The sequence below is a fragment of the Triturus cristatus genome, chromosome 9 (genome assembly GCF_964204655.1).
Source record: "Triturus cristatus chromosome 9, aTriCri1.1, whole genome shotgun sequence".
Taxonomy (NCBI): Eukaryota; Metazoa; Chordata; class Amphibia; order Caudata; family Salamandridae; genus Triturus; species Triturus cristatus.
In genome coordinates, this window is record NC_140592.1 from 191658297 (window position 1) to 191684400 (window position 26104).

Below are 26104 nucleotides of genomic sequence, written 5' to 3' on the forward strand. Positions count from 1 at the left end.
AGAGAGTGAGCTAAAGAGGTAGTGAGAGAGAGTGTAGTATAGTGAGAGGTAGTGAGAGATAGTGAGGTAGTGAGAGTGAGTTTGGGAGAGAGAGTGACGTAGTGAGAGAGCCAACCCCCCACACATACAGAACCACCCACACAGAGCCACACACATACAAAGTGTATCCCCCAGACATACATACAGAGCCACACATACAGAGTCAGCCAGACACAGAGAGCTATCCACACAAATATTCAGAGCTACAGATATCCACCTTGCAACCCGGTGCATTGAAATGAAAACAATGCTTCCGAAAAACACCTCTTTTTCCGTTTCCGTTCCCCCCCCCCCCCCCCCCCCGCCGCGAAATTTGGCTCTAGTTGCGCCTCTGCCTGGGAAGCATCTGACGCTGCTAGGATCACACCAAGCATCGGCGGTTGAGACGAGGTGTGACCCCCCCCCGCCCCCCGTTGCAGCAGAAAGGAGGAGGAGGCAAAGAGCCCCCCTCCCTCCCCGCATTGCACGCATGCAGTGTGTATTGGCCGAATGAGTACACACCCGCGACTTTCGACTAACTCCACAGGCGGTGGGGCGCACCCTAGTCTCGTGAGTCGTTAGCCAGGACTCCAGGTCACAGGAAGCACCTTCTTTACCACCCATTCACTTATTTACAACCTAATGCGTTCTGGGAGTTCGAGTCTTCATTAATGTGACTTGAAACACTTGGATTACATAAATGGGTATGTTAGGGTAAATAACGTCTGAAGCCACACTGGGCTTGTGTACATTTAGAGCATAAATAACCTGGCCAAGTGTGAGCCCAAATTGTACAAACTCACTGTAGGTTCTAACATTATCTCCCTACCGGGCAGGAGTTATTGCAAGGGGCCTGACCTTAAGCCTCCTACCATGGCTATCGGAAAAACTGGGCAGGTGGTTATCGGACTGACTTCTACCCATCAGAATTAACTCTGTTGTCACCAGCAGTAGACCGAAGCCATGAACGCCGGGGGCTAAGCCTTTGACTTACCCCCAACAGGTCACGCCGGGGACCCCCTCGGGGACGCCTCGTCTTCTGTGGGCGGCTCCTTGATGCGTGGAAGCTGTAGGCTGTCCTCCCCCGTCGCGCCCGCGCCTCCGATACCCCTGTGAGGCCCTCCCTTCTTCCTTCCACCTCCCCCTGGCTTGCCACTGCGGCGAGAGAGGCGGCGGGAGATCTTGCGGGACATAATCTCGCTCCAGCTCCTCCAGGGAAATCTCGATATTGCCCGTGTACCAGAAGATCCAACCAATGAGGCTCAGGAAAACCAGAATGGCGCCGGTGTATATCAGCAAGTCACCAAAGTCTCTCCCGTTGATCTGCAGCTGGGCGAAGATGCCCACCAGGAGGGAGGCCACCCCCACCAGGTCCATCAGAACAGCGAACATGAGAGCCATCCGGCACCGTCCGAGAGCGGCCGGAGCATCCCCAGGTGTGCGGAGCGAGGGCAAGGCGGCTGCAAAGGTGTGTTGTGTGCACAGGAGACTCAGAAAACCGAACAAACCTGTTGTGGGAGGCAGGTATCACGTTACATAGTGCCGGAGGGGGCGAGCAGGCTTTAACTGTTTCGCCTCATCTCACCCCACACAAGCTGCAATGACAAAACAAGGGGGAAAGGCGTCCAAGGCACAGTGCGGATCCCTGCTCATCGAAGGGCAGCGCCGCCAACTATACTCACAACAGCACGAAGATCCTCACGGCCAGAGGACAGCAAAACAATGGCGGATGGAAGCTCCGAAACTTTTTCGGATTCGGGGGCGTGTTCCTGCTGTTCTAAAAGGGCGTGGCTAAAAAGTGGAAAGAACAGCAAGGAACACGCCCCCGAATCTGAAAAAGACGGAGCCTATTTGGAGGGACGGCTCTCTCCTCCAATGGCGGGCCTCCGTTTAGGAAGCCAGCCAATGGAGGAGAGGCAAAAAGAGAGGCGGGCTAAGGAGCCACTCTAGGAAACATTAAATCTCGACTTCCGGTTCTGCCTTCGGCAGACCGGTAGTCCTCGACCTAAAAATGAAGCGTAATTGCTCTCTTCTAAAATGTACTTCTAAATGGGAGAAAATATCCTCCTTTACCTGAATGTACTTTAAATAGGACATGGTGAGAAACAGCAAGCAAAGTCGATAACAGCCCTCTCCACATCCATCGCCCTCTCCACATCCATCTACCTCTCACCATCAAATCCTTGGTAGCTCCCATAGAAGTATGGCAAAGAGGAAGGGTAGCGAAGCAGACGTGAATACCAAGCAAAATGTAAGTCAGAACCTTAAGGACCCTGTAGACTGGTGCAGTGAGTACTGCATGTGTCTGGGGAAGAGAACATCCCCTCTCCTGAGGAGAATAGGCCAAAGCCATACAGGTCACTAGAACTAAAATTACCACAGGCCTGAAACCAGATTGATCAATCTAGTGTCAAAGACTGAACTGGCACCATTTACCATCAGTCATTTTGTTCTGACCTATTACTAAGTACAAGAAACACATGGTCCCCATCGGGCAGAATTATGCACGACTGGTATTTGGCTAATAACACTTGGAGCATTTTTAACATTATAAACGCATAAAGTTATGGGAAACCGCACCAAGATGGATCCCGTTATCACAGTCAACCTGCTAATATCAGTGTACTCTGCTTAGCTGCCTGAGAAAACTTACCATTCCTTTATTTCTGAAGGTCAGCCTCACCTGCGGGGCCCGTTGGGCCCCGCAGCGACGGCCCAATTAAGAGATGCCCGATGTTGAAGCACAATAGCCCTCTGGGTGTGTGAGGGCCCTTGCTCCTGAGGAAATAAGATCACCCGATCAGTCTCTACAAGTAGCGTGCGATCTCTACTTTTCCTCTTCTGTCAGGACCTGCATATCCTTCACAGTACATAGCCTGAGTGGGGGCGTGTACGCTGGACCATTATTTGACCCTAGTCCTCCCCCACATTATTCGGTTATCTTTACCTGCCTGCAATAATGTTCTTATAGAGCACGTGCATAACAGCAGTAGGTTCTGCACCCCCAATGATATCTTTCCAGTATGAACCATGTTCATAAGAAAATTAGTCTCTAAAGCTATCACGGGATGAAGTGAGGAAAATAGAGTGATGGATGAAATGCTTGAATTAAACTCAAACACTGATAATCAGTTGAGCCATGTCCCAGAACATCATTTATTACACACTATGTAGGATACTCTAGGTAGAGATCAACTATATGCAAATTAGACTTGTTCTGATCCAATAGAAACAGTTCCGTCTGAGATTCCATGTAAGGTGCCCACAGATAGGATCACAAACAACTCTAAAGTGGTTCCACCATATTTAGGCCTCCTCAGTAAGGTATAGTTTGATTCCTATAGCACAGCGAGTACAGGATCATGCCTCAGCATGCCTGTCAACAGTCTGTGGCAAAGATGTAAACAAAACTGTAATGGAAACAATGCCGGAATGAATCTCTTGCCACTGGTACTTATTCGCTACAATATCCAAGTCGATTATTTTTTTGTCCACCATGCCAGGCCTGTTGGTTGTGTTTCCCATCTGAAGGGGGACATGGTCTAGCAGTTTAGGCTGGACTGTCTTCATTGGAGCAGGATAATAACTGCTTTGTATATGGCTGGTCTCCTTCTACAGAGACATAGGATAACAATAAACACAACTGAAAAGTGTGAGCGATAGTCCATGGCTCATATCAATTGAAACATTCCTTTGATCACACGGTTGTCACCACAAGGACAAAGGGGCACTGCCACCCTGGATAGGTCATTAAAACACAATTTCAGAATCTCACAACTGCTTTATATTAAAATTAGAGTTGCATCCAAACACAAACTCTTTACCTCATTCATAAGAAAGAGAAAAATGGCAGGATAATGTTAATCACAAACCAGTCATCTACAAAAAGTCATCTTTGAAGGAATCAGTTCCTAAAGGCCTTACAGAAATTTCCATGTCCTGGTTAATAAATGTACAATGTTCATGTCAACAGGCTAGGATTCAAGATCACAATAGATAAGCAATACTAAACACATCTACGCCACTGTCATTAGGAAAGTAGATTCAGTCAATTGTTAACTCCAGGAACTGGTGACTACGGTTAAAGACCAAGAAAGTCGTTTGTTATACAACATAAGCACAGGCTTCACCAACACAGTCATAATGATTGATCTAGTTTATCTTATACGTGTCCCATATGTAATAAAGCTGAATTACAAAGCATCTTTATGGCCTGGACCATGCATATAAAGGACAAAGAAATTTTACCAAAGACCTGCAAGACCTGCAAGGTAACAAGGTTTGGACAAACATTGAGCACAATTATTCAGGTTAACAACTACTCTTTGATGTTTTTCGGTAGCACAATGAATAGTACCATTTGTATGGCCATCTATGAAGATAACATTTGAGTTATTACCCTACATGCATAGCTACCTCTCTCATTCAGTATAGAATAATGCCTACTCAGGTTATGCAACTCCACTAGAGGTCATTAGAGCAGCACAGGACAACATACTCTTTGAAACCTCTGGGACTAGCCATTCCTCATACTAAAGATGTATAGACTTGAATCATGTCAAGCCATTGGTACCAAATGAAACTGAAATTTTAAGTAAAGGAGCAAAACTCTTTCAAAGAAATGAAGCGGTAACAATGCCACTGGGGAACCAAACAAGTGATACAATAGCACCACGGAATACCGCAGTTTTCACAGTACCACAATATCCAAACTAATGACACATTCTGGAAAACAAACAAAATTTTACGGTACAGGGGCTATGAAAATGGGCTGACCCCACTGATCCAATGGAAGACCTGCAGAGACACATTGGAGTCTTACTCTAGCCACACACTTGTGACACTGCAGTTGTAATGATGAACCTAGCAGTTCTTGACCTTACAATATGCCACCAGGTGAAATAAAGTATCACTTGGTCCACAGGACTATTTAATTTGTTCATAGTTTCATTATTTATAGCGTGATATGTGGCTAGACAGTGTGCAACCTGCCTCAATTAGTCTATGAAATTGAAATAAAATTTTGATTTCTAAAGCGCACTACCACCAATAGGTGTCTAGACGCTGAGCTCCCAGTTGGTAAGAGGTAGTGAGCAAAAGCCAAAACAACATGTGTGAAATAAGGTAGGTGATTGTACCAATTATGAAACAGCAACGTTTTAAGTGCTTTATGAAAGATAGTCAGATTTTCTTTTTTTAGAGTAAGCGGCATCGAGTTCCAAAGTTTGTCGGTGGCCACCGCAAAACTCTAGACTCCCCAAGTGTCTCTCTTGATTTTAGGTACAACCAGATTGGCCTTTGAGGACGATCTTAAAATCCTAGGAGGGGTGTATCGATGAAAGAGCGGTCTCATGGATTCTGGCCCATCAAAATGAAGGGCCTTAAAAGCTATACACAGAGACTTGAACATTACTGGCTGTCACCGGGAGCCAGTGAAGTAAGGGGAGTGATTGGGAGACCGACTGATGTTTTGGTATCCCTAAATGGTCTACATCTCTTACATAAACTTTGAAGCTCAATAAACATGTGGACCTTTCAATCACGATGAGAGTAACACTTCAAAAAGGTACTGTCAAAAATACCCTATACAACTAGCAGATTTATTGAAAAGATACACGTCCCCAGTGAAATAAAGCCCAAGTTCACACACTGGTAACTTAACTAATAGAAAGCTTGAAACGTACCTTTGATGAAACATGTATAGCAAGTCTGGATTATGATGCAATGACTAGTAATCTATCAATGAATCTCAAACTGAATGTATGTCTCATAAATGAAAAATATCTGATTGAGGTGCATTGTATAAATTAAGAGGAAAATGGGTCAGACTATCTTAAATCCACCATATACAAATCTGAAGCACAACATGGTAATGTATATGCTAATCCCAGAACAGGTACTGTAAACGTCTGTCCACTACAAGGGTATGCTTGGTGTGCCCCTCTGGATCAAAGAGCAGGTCCTGAACCGGACATTAGCAGGGACAGTTGCAGACTCCTGCACACAAGCTAGATGAGTATGGCACTAGGTCCAAAAATAAAAGTCAGGATACCAGATACATCCAGTCGGGCACTCAGGCCAGGGTAGCATGTCTGTATACCAAGAAATTGGCTTTCCTGTCCCCGCATTCATCAAATAAAACCGAATGCAAAATGTATGAACTGATATAACTTATAAAGGCTGTTTCCAACATTTTGGAAATATATCTAGATAAGCTCTGAAAACCAATTCACTTGGTCTACTTGTGTTCATATACAACATAAGATCATGTGATAAAATGCAATGACAACTTACCGTTATTGCAGCTCATTCAACGATGCAATACCTGTAGATGCTGAAATGTATTCACCATGTAAGGTGGGGAAAATTATTTAACATGTTATCTTTCTTTAGCATCAAATTTCAAGTTATAAAAAGAGATGAGATCTCACAATATGTTTATTTGTATAAACCCCAATATAGTGCAGATTATCCTACATCCAGGAACTAGGCAGGTTCCTCATAACACTCCTTAGTTTCCGAATCACTAGCCTGCAAGACCAGATAATGACACCACGTGGAAAATAGTCCTTAGTAAATCAAGCCTAAACAAAGTCGACTGAGTTTTGGAATGATTTTACATGTATCAAAATCTTGAACCTTTAATATTTTAGGTGCTTTGTCTCGTAAATACACAAAAACACATTTTATAAGACATGCACTATTGGAAGGCAAATTCAAATCCAGAACTCTCTCAATTCAACTTAAATTGAAATTTGTAATACAATGCACATCAGTAAGATTGTGGTGATAGGACATTAAAGTTTGGGATTTGTGGCACTAGAATCATTAAATGCAGTTATTAATCTGCTGGATAAATTATCACTACACAAATGTTTCCTAAATCAAATGCTAATTTGTGCATTATTACACTTCCGAGGTATTGTGGACAGTTTCAAAATATAGAGATATTCTCAGTAAATCTGAAATTATGCCATCTCCTCAGAGGCAACACTCTTTCTGGCCCACTTCATAAGATAACATACGTAAAAGTTTCCTTTAACATCTCTATCTAAACTCCACAAACTCAATTTTGCAACATTTTGTTTTCAGATTAAAGGCTGCCTGCAATGATAAATAGTGCGCCATTATAACTTTGAAGCAGAATCAATGCCCTCGAAATTAACAGCATGTCTCAATTACTTTCTATCCATCAAATGGACCCATACAATCCACTTGCGAGAAAACTTTTCACCTTGAATGCAAACATTTCGGAATTTATTTGGAAACCCAAAACAGCGTGCCCGAAAGCTCGTGTCCTCAGGATAATCATGTCTTCGAGCATTGTAGCATGACTTATGCCTGGGAATATGCCGATGTACTGATCTACTTCAAGAGATTATCTTCTACTACTGATAAACCATCACAGTAAATTGGGAACAAGAATTGCTATTGTGTCTAGACAAAATTCTAGTTCTATGTGTACTCTCCTCATTGGCAGTCTGGTTTTCGATTCAATTATTATTTATGAGTTTTATATAGCGCCGGCTAGACCCGTAGGTATCAGTGCGCTTTACATTAGGTTACACAATGTTACAGAAAATGATAAATTACACATTACATCAAAAATAAGCATCATACTGAGAGAGGAAAGAAAGGTAAGACAAATAGAGCGGAGGGGGGAGGGTGAAGGGGGAGAATGAGGGAAAAGACGTCAGGAGAGACGAAAGGGAGTCTGCTCAAAGACCTACTGGGTAGGGGGTAGGTGACGTCCGAGGAGGAAATACACAGCCCGTCTCCCCTATAGCTAAACCAGGTAGCTCCATCAGGCATCAGTCAAATAGCTAGGTCTCAACTGACGAAGGAAAGTTCACAGAAGAAAGTCCAGTGGATGAACAGGGTGGGAACTATGAGCAAGGACAGGCGAGGGCAAAGGTCAATAGCTGGAAAGAGGAGAAGAGAAGAGTAGAGAGGAGAGGGGTAGGGGGTGGAGAGAAGGGAGAAAAGGTCAGGAGAGACGCAGGAGAGCTTGCCCAAAGACCGGCTGGGTAGGTGATGGTCAAGGAGGGAATCCATAGCCCATCTCCCCTTTAGCTCGCGAGGTAGCTTCACGGGCATCAGTCAAAATGGCTAGGTCTCAGCTGTCGAGGGAAAGATCTCAGAGTTAAATGTCCTGGAGGGTGAGCAGGAACAGGGTCGGTGAGGGCTGATCAGGACGATGACCAATGATTTTAGACAAGGAGGGATAGAGCATCAGGGAGGGTCTCACTGAGGGAGCCATCTTGAGGTCGGGCAAGGGGCTGGAGTCCTTGAGTTCGAGTTCAGTCGGTCCCCATTATTGCCTAAAACCCAAAGGAAAGTGGGTGTAAGCTAAGCAGTGGATCAGCAAGGGGACAGGGCCAGGGTCCGCATGTCTTCAGAGGGGGCGCGTAGTGACAAGAATATCCGCCCGTGGAAGAGACAGCCGCCAATAGCAGGTCAGACCCATGCCCACAATCGACTGCAGGCGCCATTTTGCAGTCAGGCGCGAAACAAAAGCGGCATTCGATTGATTTGGCATTTGAATGATGGCCAACTACCTTATACTCTCAAATGGTGGCACAAGATTCACAAGAGCACAGTGCACAAATAAAATTCTGTACGTGCCACACATTGTCAAACAACCACAGATGATTAATGGTCTCTACAGAAACCATCCCAATAGATTTGCTGCTGTGGCATCTGAACTTATGGGGAATCTCAAAACTGGTGGTATTTTCTACACAACCTTTCGATTTCCACCAACGACTGAGGCATGCACAACTGCCTCTGCTGCATGCGCTTTTATGACTGGCACTGCACTACACCAGTATAATGATAAAATGATTGCGAAGGAATGCAACTTAGGCTAAATATTCTCTGTATGCGAGTTTGTTATGAAAAAGTGTATTTTTATGACTTTTTCAACTAATATTAATATGGAGGCTGACAGGCCCAAAGGTATGGACTTTGAAATACAAATATTTGCTAGGCTCAATTCATACAAAATTGGTGCAACTAACAAATGGTTAAATATTTTGTAAAGAGGTTCCTGAATTCTATGTTTACCAGATTGTGAGCTACAAATCTAATTCAGTCAACTCGAAAATGCGTTGCTATATCTAGTTGGAGCTGAACAGAAGTAACCCCACTCACTGATTGTTGTATCACAAAACGTTTCACAGGTGTGAGCTTTCGGAGAGGCTTTGCGTATGGAAAAATGAGTTCTTACATCTTTCATTTCCATTTTTAATCTTCATTTACCAGAGACATTATGTGGTAATCTCCCAGCGTCATGATATTTTGTTTTCATTTTAGATCTTCAGAGGAACTAAACCTTGCTAGGTGTTGATGACTTTGAATGAGGAAAAACTCAAATGGTAAAATATCGAAGTACCTGTTCCACCAAGACAGTAACCCCTTCGTGTAGACCAGGGGCACTGGAGGCTGCAGACTTCAATGGTATATTCACAGATTGCGGTAGGACTCAGAAAATCAGCACAGAAGGTTCAAAACTATTTACATTTAGGCCCCAAAGCATTGTGACAAGTGTGGCCCACATCTCCCAAGTGCTTTTCCGTCTTCATATAGCACTAAAACACACATACATTTTCAAGGAAGTAATCACCTTTCATTTAAACAGTTCTGTGTTGCTTTATTTGAATGCTGTCAATCTCTGAAAAGTGGCTGCCCACGTCACATGCAGTGTGACAATTTGGTGGGCTACAGTTTAGCGATGCATTACCCGGTCAGGCTCCATACCCCATTCTAGGGTGATCAGACGTCCTGGATTAGCCCGGACAGTCCTGGTTTTCACCAGTTGTCCAGGCAGATTTGGGCAATTTTGGCTCATGGCCCGGTTTTTAGAGGGGGCCGACTGAAAACAGTGAGACAATTTTTCGAGTTTTTTTAAAAGTATGCTAGTTAGCAGCTTTTATAAGTAAGCAATTATATTATTAGGTATGATGTTGGTTGTCGAAATTACATTTTATTAATGCACATTCTGTGATCCTATGTTGATGAGAGCTGTCCAACGCCAATCCGTGGAAGAAAAGTTTTAGTCCTTCTATTTTCCCCAAATGTCCCGGTTTTCGGCTCTCAAGATCTACTCACCCTACCCCATTCTCACCTCTTCCTCTACTCAGCTGGTGGAATGGATATTTGGGAAAGTAAACGGTTCCTCTCCAATTAGGTCACTTTCAGGGTAGGGAGGGGTTCTTTAAACGTGATGACCTCTTCTTTGGCAATTTAGTGCTATGTTAAAGTACATCTTTTGGGAAATCGTACCCAGAGTGATCAGCTAGCCTTCTTAATAAACAAGGTGCTAAATCCTTTGTATTAACCATGACCAATACAGTATGGCCGGTTCTAAACCCTGCAAGGAGGATCCTTTTGCTCCTCTTTTCTACAGGTTTCACTTTCAAGTGGGTAGAAAGGAAGAACATCCATCCTGAAATCTAAAAAGTCGTAATGGATCACCCATGGCCCACCGGTGCGGGCAGAGGGGCCACCTCCCATCCCATCCCCACCCCATCCACATTTTGCCCCAACAAGAAGGGTGTCTGTCAGGCTGAGCAAAGGTCAGCCTGACAGAAACTCTTCTTGTTCATGTCAGGCAGCCAGGAGCAGTGCATGCGCTAAATGTGCAGGCACCTGGCTGCCTAGGCTGAACTTTGCCAGGCTGAGGATTTCACAGCCCTGTGGGCTTGACCTCCTCAGCCTGGCAAGAGTGCCTCAAAGCCCTTTCCCTTGTGATGAGGGGGGAGCATCACTGATTGGCTCAGACCTCTGCACTTCAGTTTTAAGCCCAAGGTCGAGTGTCAATCAGTGACACCTCGACACAGAGCGGGGTGGGGTCAGGATACTCACTGACCCCATCCCACTCTGAAGAGGGAGGGACTGTTGCCTTCCCTCATAGGTTGACATAAGGTCAGCCAATGACACAAGGCCGCAGTCCAAACCCTACTGGAACCTCAGAGGCTTCCCTCCTGAGCTGCAGCACTGGTAAGTTTTATGTTTTTAATGTTTGGTGCGTGGATGTATGTATGACTATAGATAAATCTTTGAGTGTTGTAAATGGGTGTGTGTGTGTGCGTGTGCGTGTGCGTGTGCACGTGCACAAAAACGTGTGTGTGTGTGTGCAAGTGTGCGCAGCCTGTCCACCCACCCCCTTGCTAAAATTACCATCGCCACTAAGTAAACAAAATTAAATTTGTAGTTAAAGTGTGTGTAGGTTAGTTAAGGATTAATTTATCATTTCTATATTTTAAACTTAGAGGCTGCTTACATAGGCACACAGCATCACCCTCTAATCTGACCAATAGGGAAACATTAGCTGATAAATTTGAGCCCCGAAAGTTCTTCCGAGTTCTAAAGTGCAAAGAAAGAGAAAATATGCTCGCTTACGTCAATAAATTGATAGGGCAAATGAATGAACATTTTCTTAAGGTCAGTGGCTCAGGCATCCAGACACTGCTGTCCCTGTGATAGTGATACTTGTATCTTGCTGATGAAGATATACCTTTAAACTAAAGAGTTCTTATGGATGCCACCTCAAGATTTGCAGAAAGTTTTGTATATCAAACGATCAGTGGCAAAAGGGAACAGCAATGTGTCCCTGGCTGCATATGACTTCATACAGAGAAAGAGCCACTAGTTACATCAATGATTTTGGCATTTGAGAAAAAAAGCAAATTAATGACTTTCAGATTAGGGATATTAGGGATACAGCCGGTCTTTGATGTTGAGGCGGCCATGGAAACGGCTTGACGAGTATGAGAGTTTTAGACATTAAATTTAGGAACAGTGGAGATGGTGCTCTGCTTTTTTAGATGTGTTCAACTGGAATAATATTGAGATAATGCCAACAGGCTTGCCAAGCTAAATAATGTGCCACATTGTGAAAACTGCTCCCATCAGAAACCCCATTTTATTATTCACCCCGAGCGGAATCATTGGGAAAACATCATCAGTCATTCTACTTCACAGATTTATTCAGTTAAAGGACTGTGCTGAAATCTACCGATCTGCCTCTTTGCCGAGCTCCATCTTTTAATAAATCTGGTTTCTCTTCCATTATCAAAAGAGAAAATGTCATTCAAAATCTTTCACTCCTAAACCACAATCAGACCAGACCTTGTACGCCTGTAATACCATGACATGGTTCAAACTACCCCCAAGGCATTTTTTACTGTAATACCATGACATGGTTCAAACTACCCCCAAGGCATTTTTTAATCAGGAGAGTGACAGTAGCACTTAATTAGATCTACTTATTTAAAACATATGAGTGGTGGACTCTGCACACGTTTTCCCTTTCCTCAATTTTATGTTTCTTGCAAGTTCATTTATATTGCTGTGTTGGTCCAATTACAATTTGGAACTATACTATGTCTTATGTTAATAAAAAAAAAATCTGTGGCATCAGATATCAGTAATCGCAGGTACGAGTACTGTGGAATTTATTTGCTCTGTAGGGGCTTTTATTGCAACCTTTCATGACATTGTGCTTTGCTTGTTTAAAATTTATTTTAGACGATTTTGTGTTCTGGTTTCACGTTTTAATGGAAAGGATGCAGACAAAAATGTAGCCTTGTTTCCCTCTCTTTTCTTCATCATTTATATGTCTCCTCTTTGCTATTGCATGGGGCACATCTTCAAGGAGGATACATAGCCCAAGTTAAGATGATCAACCAATGTCCTACGCCAATCTCTTACATCCTGCAGTCTGAAGTGACTGGTGTGGCTGAATTAGAGCAATCTAGGTCTGACCACCCTAAAATAACCTACAAACTTATTCAAAGCTTGGGTACTTTCTCTATGAAACCCCAAATCACTTTCACCTATCCAAATGTTCTCTTCAGACATAGTGGATTTACTCAAAAGGCCCTGAGTTTCTATTTGGTTGTCAGTCTGATCTATAATAATCAATAGCATCCGTGATTAATGTAGGTCTCTCTCTGCCTCATGATATATCAGTAAATCAGACCTTAACAGTGACTTTTGAAAAGAGTACTTCTCAAAACTTTGTTTTCAAAAACTATTTCCACTTGACCTACCTTCGGGGCCTTTATGTCCAGAAGCCAAAATCATCTTCCTGCCTTCACCATGAACACCAGGTATTTAAGACTGACCAGATATTTTGCGATGTTTTTTAGACTATAATTTTATAGCAGATATAGCAGTTCTGCAATTTTTTTCGCGTGTGTTTCATGAAGAGAGATAATTGATATGAAATAGACAAGATAAAAGTAACACCCTACATCAACTGTATGACATTTACACTGGCAAAAGAAACATTTATTTAGCTCTGTGAGTGCTAATGGTTTAACCATAGAATCTCTAAGCCTTTTTTTTTTAGCATTCATGTCAGTTGACGTTTAAGTGCTCATAATTTTTTGCACAGATCATATACAGCCAAAATGTCCATCCTTTTTATACCACATGGGTGGGGATACCGCACAGAATAGGAACCTACCAAAGTTATGAACAAATACATTAATAAACCCAGAGCGCTACAAAAAGTATTTTTTCGATCTGCTTATGAAGCAGGCCCAATTTTCATGCGGACTGATTCAGAGGTCCAGCAGTAGTTGCATTGTTTGTATAGGAGAAGACAGCAGACACGTTTCGCCTTAGAGGACTTTTTCAGGGCTGTAAGTTCAATTAATACATACATCATGTGTTCATAGGTAAGGTGCACAAAGTATTACTACCATGCTTGCATGCTGGAAAGATTATATCAGGTCACCGGATCAATATAACCAAAGAAAGACCAAAGCTACCATTGATCAATAACAATGATGCCTAACAAAGTACAATAATCACCCAAATTTGTGGAAGAATACAAAGGAATCTATAGCAATAGAACAATAGTGATATGCTAATAAAGAACTAAAAAGAATGCTGAAAGTTTGGGACGGGAAAGACGGAAAGAAAAGAGGAAAGCGTCCTAGTATCCATATTTCACATTAAGATAAGTAAAATGAGCACTTGTGATACACTTCCAAAGGAGTGAGGCTCCCAGTCTGTCATTATTTAGACCATGACTAACCGGTATTCCAAAGTACCTGTTTACTGTAGCTAACTGGAATGGTCCAGTCGAACCACGAGGGCCCAGAAAGTGATTATAACCTTCGAGCAACATAGACCAGTATTACTGCAGTGCGTTCAAAAGGTCCTATGTTACCATGTTTCCCCAAATAACTTGTCATAAGTTTACTAAAAGTTACACACCTGATGCCAAATAAGTTATGATATTTTAGCACTGCATGCTGGGCTAGAGCCAGCCCATAAGTCTTGACCATGTAGGACTAGACGACATTACTAAGGCGAAACACATTTTGCCAATGAAATGAAATCCAATACTAGACGGCCCAAGAAGAGAACTAAGGTGGCTCTGATTACTCAGTACAACTCAAGGCATTTGTTACAAACATCTTTCACAAACATTGGCGTGTCCTGAACATTGATTCTACTCTTAAGGATTTTCTTTCTGACAAACCAACTGTTACATATATCTAGGGCAAAACATTTCATAATATACTGTGTCCTAGTGTTTTTGCACCCTGATAGAAATGAGAACTGATTTGGGTGGTTACCTTCACAACCCAAAGGCTTCTTTAAATGTGGACACTGCAATATGTGCCCATATACTTTGGACACTATAAAATGCTTTCAGTACACCAGTAGGAAATTTACAATTGATGCTTTCAGAAATTGTAACACCAAATTTGTAGTGTAATGTATTATTTGCACATGTAATCGTATATAGATAGGAAGTACTATTAGACCACTCAAAGAAATAATTCAAGAGCCTGTTTGTGCCATCAAGAGTTATAACAACAACTATCCACTTTCCAATCATTTTTCCACACCACATGGGATCGCAGAACTGATTCATCGAAGATTCCATTGATTGGGAGTGGCCCAGGAACATCGAAGAGGATGGAGATAGAACAAGCACGTTAAGAAAACTTGAAACATCCTGGATTACTAAACTTAGGGCAGTTGACTTGGATTTAACATTGACCAGGAACTGAATGCATTTTTAGATGAATGAACATCCATCTCTGTGAAATAGTTTGTTTCCTATCCTGTGCTGCCAGGGAACTTCAGGACTGTATTAAGAAATTATGACTAGGAGTTGCCTCGAGTATTTGAGATAAAAAAAACTATGACGGTTACTTTGTACACCTACAAAGTGTATACTGTACATTTGAATTGCTTGACATTTAGTGTTTACTTACCAACATAGTAAATTGTGATTACATGTCTCGACACACATGGCTTGTCTATGGACAAAGGCTATGTCCTTTTCTCATTTCTGTATATGACATTTATGGGTGACGAGATGTTGTAAGACATGTTTGTTCCATTTATGGAGACCGTATGTTTATTCTTTAGCCTTTCCCTTTCACTTGAGGTGCTTCTGTGCATACTTATACCTCATTACACATTTGGGCTCCCAGTCATCTTCTCCTTGGCTCATTGATACAATTTAACATGTTTGCCCTCCAATTCTCTCATTGCATAGTTGTTTATAGGAGCTCTAGCACTTATCATAACTATTCTTAATCTAACAAGTACATTGGGTACACTACGAGCACCAGAACCAGGTCAAGACTTATTGACGCTGTGGCACGATTTTGATTTTTCACAATATACTTTTTTCATTGACAATTTCTCAATTTGAACACTTTGAACAGTAGGGTTCATTTGGGTATAGAAATTATTCAGGTCAATAAGCTAGTATGAAGGACAGCAATTATTCGATTTGTCAAGATATGAAGAACATATTCATGATGGTGCTCACTTATCTTCAATTGCTGTAAGTTGGGCCCTCCTTTATTTTTAGTACTCTTAATTTAAAATAGACCTCATGCTCAAATGGCCACTCTGGAAGACATGTTGGATGAGTTTATATTTACAAATTACTTTACGGACATACTGGTCCATTCTTCTCAATATCCGATATCGGGCAAAATGGTTTACAGTTTATGACATACTTTTTTTTCCTTTATAGCACTGCACGGGCGGTATTCAATGGCTTATCCTGGCCCTATAGAAACTAGCCACATACTGAATTGTGACTTCAGTGGCTCTGAATTCTCCAGGTATGTGACCGGATACAATGTCATTAATTTTTACCAATATTGTCATGGCTATGGGATATTTTTTAAATGGCCAATTACCTTATTGGAGATATCTGGCTGATTTTTGACGTAGAAATCACCCGTATTTAGTGTATAAAACTACAGTATTTCTCTTTATCGCACACCACAAAGTAATACGGGCCTTGAGGGCTTTGTTAATACTGTTTCCATACAGAATTGTACTGTGTGCCACAGTATGTCCTTTTTTCTTTTAACATGTACCGCCAATAAATGCAGGCCTTCACGGCCCCAGAGAGACTGTTTCAATATCAAAGTATGACTCCAGTGGCACATAGTAGGTCAATGAGATTTGTGCTCGGGGCATTATTTCAATGAGGTATACATTGGATGTGCACCTTTTCACTGACTGCGATATCTAACCATGTGGAATGTACATGGATAGTTTTCCTTTTCCATAATTGATTTCCTTTTCCTTTTTTTCCCCTGTCGTCTAGTCCAATGCAGTCAAGATTTATAGGTCGACTCTAGACCAGCAACCAGTGATACCATCTCATGTTAGCATCAGGTGTGTAACTTTTAGTAAACGTTTGGCAGGTTATTTGTTGAAACATGGTAACATAGAACCTTTTGAACGCACTGTAATAAGAAAGGTCTATGTTTCTCTAGGGTTTAAATCACTTCTTGGGTTCCGTGGTTCGACTGGACCATTCCAGTTAGCTACAGTAAACAGGTACTTTGTAATATTGGTCAGTCATGCTCTACATAATGACAGACTGGGAGCCTCACTTCTTTGGAGGAGTATCACGAATTTTACTTATCTTTTTGTGAAATATGGATGCCTGGATGTTTTCCTCTCTTCTCTTTCCGTCCCTAACTTCTGGCTTTACTTTTTAGTTCACTATTAGCATATCATGATTGTTCTATTGTTATAGATTCCTTTGTAGTCTTGCACAAATTTGGGTGATTATTGTACTTTATGTTGAGTCTCATTATGATCTATCAATTGTAGCTTTCGTCTTTTCTCTGTTATATTGATCCGGTGACTTGATATAACCTTTTCACTATGCAAGCATGGGGGTGGCACTTTGTGCACCTTATCTATGAATACATAAAATATTGATACATATATGTATTGAACTTACAGCCTTGAAAAAGTCATTTAAGACTAAAGAAGTGTCAGCTGTCTTCTCATGTACAAACAATACAACCACTGCTAGACCTTTGAATCAGTCAGCAACAAAATCGGATCTGCTTCATCAGCAGAACAAACAAAATATTTTTTTGTGGTGCTCTGGGTTTATAAATGTATTTGAACTGTATGAAGGAGTTTCTCGCTCATGTATGTCTAACACTATTGGTGGCATTGTGTTTCTGGCACATAGAGCACACGTTACTCTGTACGATTGTTATATACCCAGTGTTGTTGGATGTGCAGAACATTTTTATACCACTGCCACCATATTTCTCTGTTCAAAGTTATTAACAGAAAAAGTCACTGCAAACTACATGGTTGCTTTTTTGACCTGTACAGGTCCTTCACACTATACTATTATTTTATACATAAGTGGAAATGTTTTTGACAACAGTGCAAACTGAGAATTTCATAAGTTTACCATTGCAAGGAATTTTTTGTCATTGTCACAAAAAGATAAAATAGTGTAGTTCTGAAGGGAGAGGCTGGTTATGAAATAAAGGCGAGTGTCAGCCAATTAAGGCCTTCTCGGATTGCTTGGAGACTCTAATATTTGTAACAATTTGGGTTTTGTAGGGCTGCATGAATGGTGGATAGAACCCAAGGCCAAAAACTGCCACCATCCACTCCACGTTGAAAACTGCCTGAGCAAAAATGGATACAAGTTGTTGTGGTGTGGGTCTTATCCCCGTCCATGCACTATGCTCATCCACACATGAGGTAGATTCCATTGGGGGGATTTAGATGATAGAGCAACTGGTAGTGAATGCTGGTGAGTTTTCCACATTGGTATGTGGAAATAGAGCTTTCTGTATTATGTGACAATTGCAAAGAATTATGGGAGAGGAGAGAATAAGTGCTCCATACAGCCAAACACTCTTTTTAATCTTTCACGTCAATGTTTTCAGAATTTGTGTTGGATTTGTCGTCTTGGGCATACCCAGAGAAAAAATTTCAAAGACATCCCCCCACCTGCCAAAACTTCAGTATTGCAGCTGACATACCAAGGTTGTCGGCCTGTTCCTCTAGCAGGTAATAAGCCAATCCAGACATATGGAAGTTCCTTACATATTGGGTAGAGTACAATGCAGAATGGTGGAACATGTGCTACTGGCAGTGCATTCTGGAGTTTACTTCTAATTAAATAGCGTTTTCCCCAATATTCTCACAGGTCAATAGTTTTCAAAAAGATTTTGGCTTGGTTGTATTTCCAGGGCACCAGCCAACCCAGGGCCAAGTCCTTCAGACATACCACTTTCCAAATCTCAAATACAAGCCAAGCATCCAGTATGCTCTACATATGGATGCAATATTGGCCTGTGCCTCTCCACTGTGATATGGCCACCAACCTGGGTGATGCTATTTTGAAAAAGTTAATGATAGGTTAGCTGTGCAGAGAACACAAAGAAGGTAGAGAATGGGTTGCAGAAGATAGAGCGTCTGGTCAGGTGATTATGAAAAAAGAAAACACTATGATTATAGTGGGTTTCAGCTACTCTACAGTGCAGCAATCCACTCCACTAGTGGAAATGCTGAAAGTTGATAGGAGTCTGAGAAGTGTACATTTTAACACAATAACCAGCTGCTCAAACTATTTGCATTTTTATTTCAATCCACAAATACCAATGCCTGGTATGGGGAAGCATTTCAGATACCCAAAAGAGAGAGAATTCAGGATTTTAATAAAATGTTGCCTCCTCTAAAGGCTGAAATATTGGTAGTTGCTAGAGCACAGGAGGCACACCTTATAACAAGGTGATCAACTCATTCTATTGCATTGTGCCATGTAGTAGTTGCAAGTCCTTTGAAATGCCACCTCGTAGTGCAAACAATTTTTTGGATGTGGGAATTTTGTGGCAAGGACTGAAACACCGATTAAATGCCTATGGCTGCAGTAGGAAACCTTCCTGGAGAAAGAAACAGGGCAGCGAAACTTAAGCATAAATATTCCACACAAGATATCGGAGACCTCCACAGTGGGAGCAGCCCGGCACAGGTATTCACTCTAACCAAGCTCAACAGACATGAACATGTCTGTGACAGTAAAGTTCGCAGAACATCCATTTTTTCCTACATTTGTAAACCAGAAAGAAACTAAAAGCAAAAAATATAACTGAAATACAAAGAAATCAATTGAAACATTCAACTAGATAAAAGATCAAATCAGAGGCCAATATACAGTCTGCAACACAATATCAATAGTTCATTGAACTGGCTTTCCTGACCCGTCTGTCAAATTATGTCAAGTGGCCTGTTTTAGCAAGTAACATTGAGGATATTTTATCATACAATGATTTCACCGTACATTATTCAAACATGTGTAATGTTCAATGTTTTCAACTTTGTGGACAGAAATTATTTGGGGTTGGTATTTAGCGAGGGCTCAAAAGCACAAAGATCCTGAGCTGAGATCCAAGGGGCCTTGGACTGGAATACTACAGAAGCCATAGATGTTGACTGTTGCGCAGGGAAGCATTTGTAGCCCGCGTGACTGATGCTGCCCTTTGGTTTCTCCAGGTTGCTAAGTACCTAATGATTCCAAGTTATTTAGATGCATGTGCTTCTTTGGCATTCCCCATGGCCTCGACAGACGTGGACAAGACTGGTAACTCGATCATACCATAGTAAGCGATAGCTATTGTCTATGTAGTGAAGAACGGGGGGAAATTGTTTCCTCAGAGGAAATGGAGATGATAGATCAATTTCTTTCCACCCACAGAAGGACTGCATGTCTTATGCCAAAATCACCAAGAGTCTGCTTTACTTGTAAACGCTCTCAATTGTTCTCATTTATTCTTGATACTATGCATTCCCCTTTGGTTGTTAAGCTGAGAAGTGTCAACCTTTAGATGAATAAAAAGTGGTGTGTTACTTGGTGTATGAATGTCTCTTTGCCCAATAGCTTGGCAAAAGCATGCTGATTTTCTCACCATGCAGAAATGAAAATGCTACTTACCCAGTATGCATCTGTTTTTGGCATGTAGAGCTGTAAACTCAAATGCTTTGCATAGCCTGCCATCTATTGTTGGGTACGGATGTTTGCACTTTGTTTTTGTTCGAAGAAGTCTTCTCCAGTCACAAGGTAGGTGACTCCTCCTTTCAGTGATAGGGCGCATGGGCATCGACTCCGTTGTTGGATTGTTTACCACAGAGGGTGATAATGGAGTTAGAAAGAGTAGTAAGAGATGTCCATGTATGTATGTATGTCTCTAAGTAAGAAGTAATTGCAACAGGTTTAGGTACCCGAAAAGGCGGGTGGGCGCATGTGACTCTACAGCTCTAAATACCAACAGATGCATACTGGGTAAGTAGCATTTTCCTTTCGAGGCATGTTGTGAGCTGTAGATCGCATGCTGTGCATAGGCTAAAAAGCAGTTATCGCCCTAAGTGGTGGCTAACCTGTTGCTATTGCAGTGGTTTGAAATAGTGTACGTAAAACTGCTTGGTCCACACTAGCTTGCTGTCTTGCTAACACATCTACACAATAGTGTTTTGTGAATGTGTGAGGTGTAGACCATGTTGCAGCTTTGCAGATATCATCTATGGGTATGTTTCCTAGAAATGCCATTGAAGCCCCAAGTTTGCGAGTGGAGTGCGCTCTAAGGGGAATTGTTAAAGTTATTTTTGCATAGCATATCTGAATGCATTTGACTATCCACCTAGCAATGCCTGACTTTGATATTGGATTGTCTTAATGGATGGAACAAAAGCAACAAATAGTTGTTTTGCGAAAAGGTTTTGTCCTTACTATATAGTAAAGAATTGCTCTTTTCACATCTAAAGTGTGTAAAGCACTTTCTGCCACAGAATCTGGTTGAGGAAAGAACACAGGCAACTTAACAGATTAGTTAATGTGAATGGCAGAAATGACCTTTGGTAAACATTTAGGATTGGTCTGAAGAACCACTTTGTTGTGATGTTTTTTGTAAGGATGGTTCTTCTATGGTTAGTGCCTGGATCTCACCCACTCTCCTCAGAGATGCGATAGCTATGAGGAAAGGTACCTTCCAAGTAAGAAATTGCATTTCACATTTATGTAATGGCTCAAACACTGTTGAGTGCAGGTGGAAGTCTTGGAGGAATTATTCTTTTAAGCCCTGCCATGAATGCTTTGATGACAGGCACTCTAAAAAGAGACCAATGCTGTCTGTCTTGTAGGTAAGCAGCTATTGCAGCAAGATGTAAGCGTATGGAAAAATACACCAAATTGGAACGCTGTAGGTGTAACAAATATCAGATGATATTTTGAACTGAAACGTCCAGTGGATCTATGTGATTTCTATTGCAGTATATCACAAAACGCTTCAATTTTGCTGCATGGCACGCTCTTGTAGTAGGACGTCTAGCCTCCTTGATAATGTTCATGCAGTCTGGCGGAAGATTGAGGTAACCAAACTCCAAGATTTCAGGTGCCAGATCACAAGGTTGAGATTACTGGGATCTGGGTAACTTATCTCTCCATGGCTCTGAGTGAGCAGATTGGGAGCGAAATGTGGCGTTTTTGGTGAAGAACTACTGATCGAGTTGTGAACCAGGGTCGTTGGGCCCATGTGGGAGCAAGTAGGATTCATGTCCGGAACGCCTGTTTGAGCTCCCAAACCACTAATGGAATGAGTGGGAGAGGCAGAAAAGCGTAGGCAAATATCCCTGAACAATTCATCCAAAATGCATTGCCCTTGGACAATGGGTGTGGATGTCTGGATGCGAAGTTTGGGAATTTTGCGTTTAGGTTTGTGGCGAACAAATAGATGTCTGGAAATCCCCAGATTTTGAAGAATGGAAGGAGAACTCGAGGGTGGAGTTCCCATTCGTGAATCTGTTGTCTTTGACGACTGAGCCGATCGGAAATCTTATTGTTTACTCCTGGAAGGTGTTCTGCAAGGAAAAACATTCTGTGATTTGTGGCCCATGTCCAGATGGTCTGAGATAATTGTGACAGCTGGAGAGAGTGCGTCCCCCCTGTTTTGTATGTAGTACATTGCTGTCATGTCTGTACGGATCAGGACAGCTTTGTCTACTAGATGAACTTGAAACTCTTTGAGCGCTAGAAAAATCTCTAGCAGCTCTAGATGACTTAGATGAAGCTGCTTTTGTTGCAAGCTCCACATGCCTTGAATTGTATGTGTTTGGAGATGAGCTCCCCAACCAGTGAGTGATATGTCTGCTGTTAGCACCATCTGTGGAACTGGGTCGATTAAGGACCGCCCTTTTGAAAGGTTTTGTGTATTCCACCACTGCAAAGAGCGATGGGTGCGGCCGTCCACCAACCCTAGATCTGATAACAGACCCTGAGCCTGCTTCCACTGATGGGCTAAGCACTCCTGAAGGGGATGCATGTGAAGTCTTGCGTAAGAGACTATGAATATGCAAGATGCCATCATCCCCAGTAACTGCATGAACACTTGAGCTGGCAATGAGTGTTGAGGTTGGAACTGGCAGAGTAGTCTGCATGTTGTGGATTCTGGCCTGATTGGGATAGGCCAAAGCCTTGTGTGTCTATTGTGGCACCCAGATACACCTGTGTGTTGTATGGCTGTAGATGGGATTTAGACAGATTCACTCTGAACCCAAGATCGTGAAGCAGCTGCACGGTTTTGAGTGTGTGATGGGGGCAGCTTTCTTGTGAGTTGGCTTTTATGAGCCAATCGTCCAGATATGGGAAGACGTGAATATGTTGTCTTCGAAGATGAGCTGCGACTACTGCAAAACACCTGGTGAAAACTCTGGGTGCAGTAGTTACTGTGAATGGGAGCACCTTGAACTGATAATGCTGTCCTGCGATGAGCAGGATGTATTGGAATATGGAAATAGGCGTTCTTTAAGTCCAGAGTGGACAGGAAGTTGCCTTGTTAAAGGAGCGGAAGTACTTGTTGTAGAGTGATCATGTGAAAGTGGTCTAATTGAATGTACAGGTTAGTTCTCTGAGGTCCAGTATAGGCCTGAGAGATCCGTCCTTCTTGGGAATTAAGAAGTATAAGGAGTATACTCCGGTCCCTTGATGTTTTAATGGGACTGGCTCTAATGCTCCTTTTTTTAACAGAGATTGAACCTCTTTTTGTAGAAGGGCGAGATGTTCCTGTGACCTTGCATGTGATCTTGGAAGAATGTTTGGGGGAGGGTCTAAGTTCCAGGCACTAACCATATTGGATAATTTGTAAAATCCATTTGTCTGAGGTGATGGTGTTCCAGACAGGGAGAAATTGAGAGAGACGTACCTCGACAGGAGTGGAATGATCGGAGGGTAGTGGAAGGAAGTCACTGTTTGTTATTAGTGGGGGAAGTGCGTGTGGCGTTGCCTCTGCCTCTTCCCTTACCATCATTTCCTCTAAAACCTCCTCTAAAATATCCTCCTGATAAGGGCGATTGGTTGTTTCCCTTGTAAGAGGAGGAGGGATTTTCTGTGGTAATAGTCTTGGAACCCCTCCTATAAAAGGGAGGGGCGAAAGGAACTAGCAGGTCATTGTAAAGCCCCCATGGACTTTGCGACCTCTGTGTCCTTTTTCATTTTCTTCAGTGAAGTGTCACCTGCTGGACCAAATAGGTGTTCCTTGACAAAAGGTTGATTAAGAATGGAGGCCTGTACCTCAGGTTTGAAAGCTGATATTCTTAACCATGCGGGTCTGCGTAGCCACATGCTTGTGTTTACTGCACGTGCTGCTGTGTCTGCTGCATCTAATGCACATTTGACGGAGGTATTGGTAATGAGTTTTCCTTCTTGTATGATATCTTTTGCCTTAGATTTATGCACATCAGGCAGATATTGGATACGTTTTTCCAACATCATAATGAGCTCAATCATATCTGGCTAGCAAAGCCTGAGCATTGACAATGCGACAGCGATTACTTGCCTGAGAAGCAACACTTTTACTAGAGTCATTAATTATCTTGGACTCTATCAGGAGGAGAGGCCTCACCTATTTGTGAATTTGCTCTTTTACGAGCATTAGAGACCACCAAAGAGTCTGGCAGCTGACAGGGTCAGTAGGTGCTGGTTTATATTTTTTCTCAACCCTGGGCGTGATTATTCTTCCCCTGACAGGGTCTTTGAAAACCTCATCTGCATGCTTAAGCATTCCCTTAAGCATTGGTAAAGTGTGTGTGGTTTTTTGAGTGGAGCTTCAGGTCTCGTATAAGAAGTCCTCCTCTAAAGGCCCTTTATGTAATTTCACCCCATGATAATGAGCAGCCCAATTAAGAAGCTCAATATAACCTATATTGTCATCAGGAGGTGATAGCCTAGATGGATACAAATAAGGGTCAGTGTCTGTATGTGGATCAGTATTATAATCCTCCCATGGGTCAACATCTTGTGACCTGTTGTTATCCCATCCCTATCATACTGTGGGTCAGGTGATAGCGGTGGTGTATTAGTGGGGGTAATAAGTAGGTGAAGATTAGTAGGTGAAGGACGTGAAATATAAGGTGATGATGTGTTTGTACCCATATTCCTTTTCTTTAGAGGTATATGATGCTCATCCTGATGTGCCAAATTCCTTTTTTCGGGTAATTTGGCATGAATGTGTCCAGTATCTGGGTTGATAACCAGGTCTTTTTGTTTCTGATCCGGAGGTGAAACATCGGACCGAAATTCTTTTGTTGGAGTCTTTTTCTCTTTAGTTGTAGTTTTCGGCATCGAAAGTTTCGGCACCAAAGAGATATGCTTGGACAAAGATGGAGGATGGACATGCTTGGTTTTCAGCGCGGAGGAATTCGGTTCGGTGCCGCTAGGGGGCTGATTCGAGCCAAGTTGGAAGACTTTTCTTTGTGTTTTGGCGCCGGATCCACGGGTGGGGTGTTCGAAACTTTTCTTGGTGCAGTCTTTGGCCCGCAGGCAGAGGAAGGACCGGTGCCTTTTTAGGTATTGGTTGTTGGGGCAACGGGGCTTCTATACTCACGGTACATTGACCCGGTGTAACTTGCTCCTCTTCTTTCATGTTGGCTTTGGATATGGTGATATGTTCTTCTTTCTCGGCTCCTTAAGCGTGTTCTTGGTCGGAATCTTCTCAGAAGATGTCCGGAACAGAGCCGCCTTGCTGTTGCATTTCGTGACGTCGAACCAGACTGTCACGGAGCATCTTCTTTGATCGAAATGATCAGCACGCATCGCAGTCTTTCTCGTCATGTTCCGGGGACAAACAAATTGCACACTTCGTGCAGGTCGGTGAGAGGGAATTGACGCGACACCCGGGACAGAGCTTGAATGGAGTCCGTTCTATCGACTGCTAGTGAGCTCGGTGCGGGCAGGCCCAACGGACCTCCACGAGATTTCCGATGGAAGATTCTTGGTTCAAAATGATAAGCAGGGAATGGGAAATGCGATCGAGAAACAATACCATCGAGGGTAGTGGATTGCGCATCGAAAAGGAACCCGGGAAATGGTGCCAAACCGGAGCGCAGCAATTCACATCCGAACCCGATAGTGGAAAAAAACAATCTAACAATGGATTCGATGCCCATGCGCACTATCACCGAAACGAGGAGACACCTACCTGGTAACCAGGATAGAACCCTTTATTAGGAAATGAACTTCCTGCATTGCCTCAGATCAGGTTATCAGAAGGTGCTAGAATGCCATTGTTGTGGAACGGGCTTAATAGGCTGGTGGTGGTTAGAGTTAGGAGTTGAATGATTTGTCCTTAGTTACAAAGGTATTCCCTTCACACTTGGATTTTAACTCACAAAGGGCTATGAGAGAAATGTGGTGCCACCTGGCCTTCAACAGTTAAGTACAAGTTTGTGGGAGATGCATGGGAACGTTTTAGAGGATGGATCAGGGTCACCG

At 42.5% G+C, this 26104-nt stretch overlaps 1 protein-coding gene and 1 pseudogene across 6 annotated transcripts in view; both read right to left on the reverse strand.

The window, feature by feature from the left end:
* PTPRG (protein tyrosine phosphatase receptor type G) overlaps positions 1-26104 on the reverse strand; it is a 1080885-nt gene that overhangs the window by 285606 nt on the left and 769175 nt on the right. The window lies entirely within an intron of this gene.
* On the reverse strand, positions 1023-24955 carry LOC146797613 (uncharacterized; annotated as a pseudogene).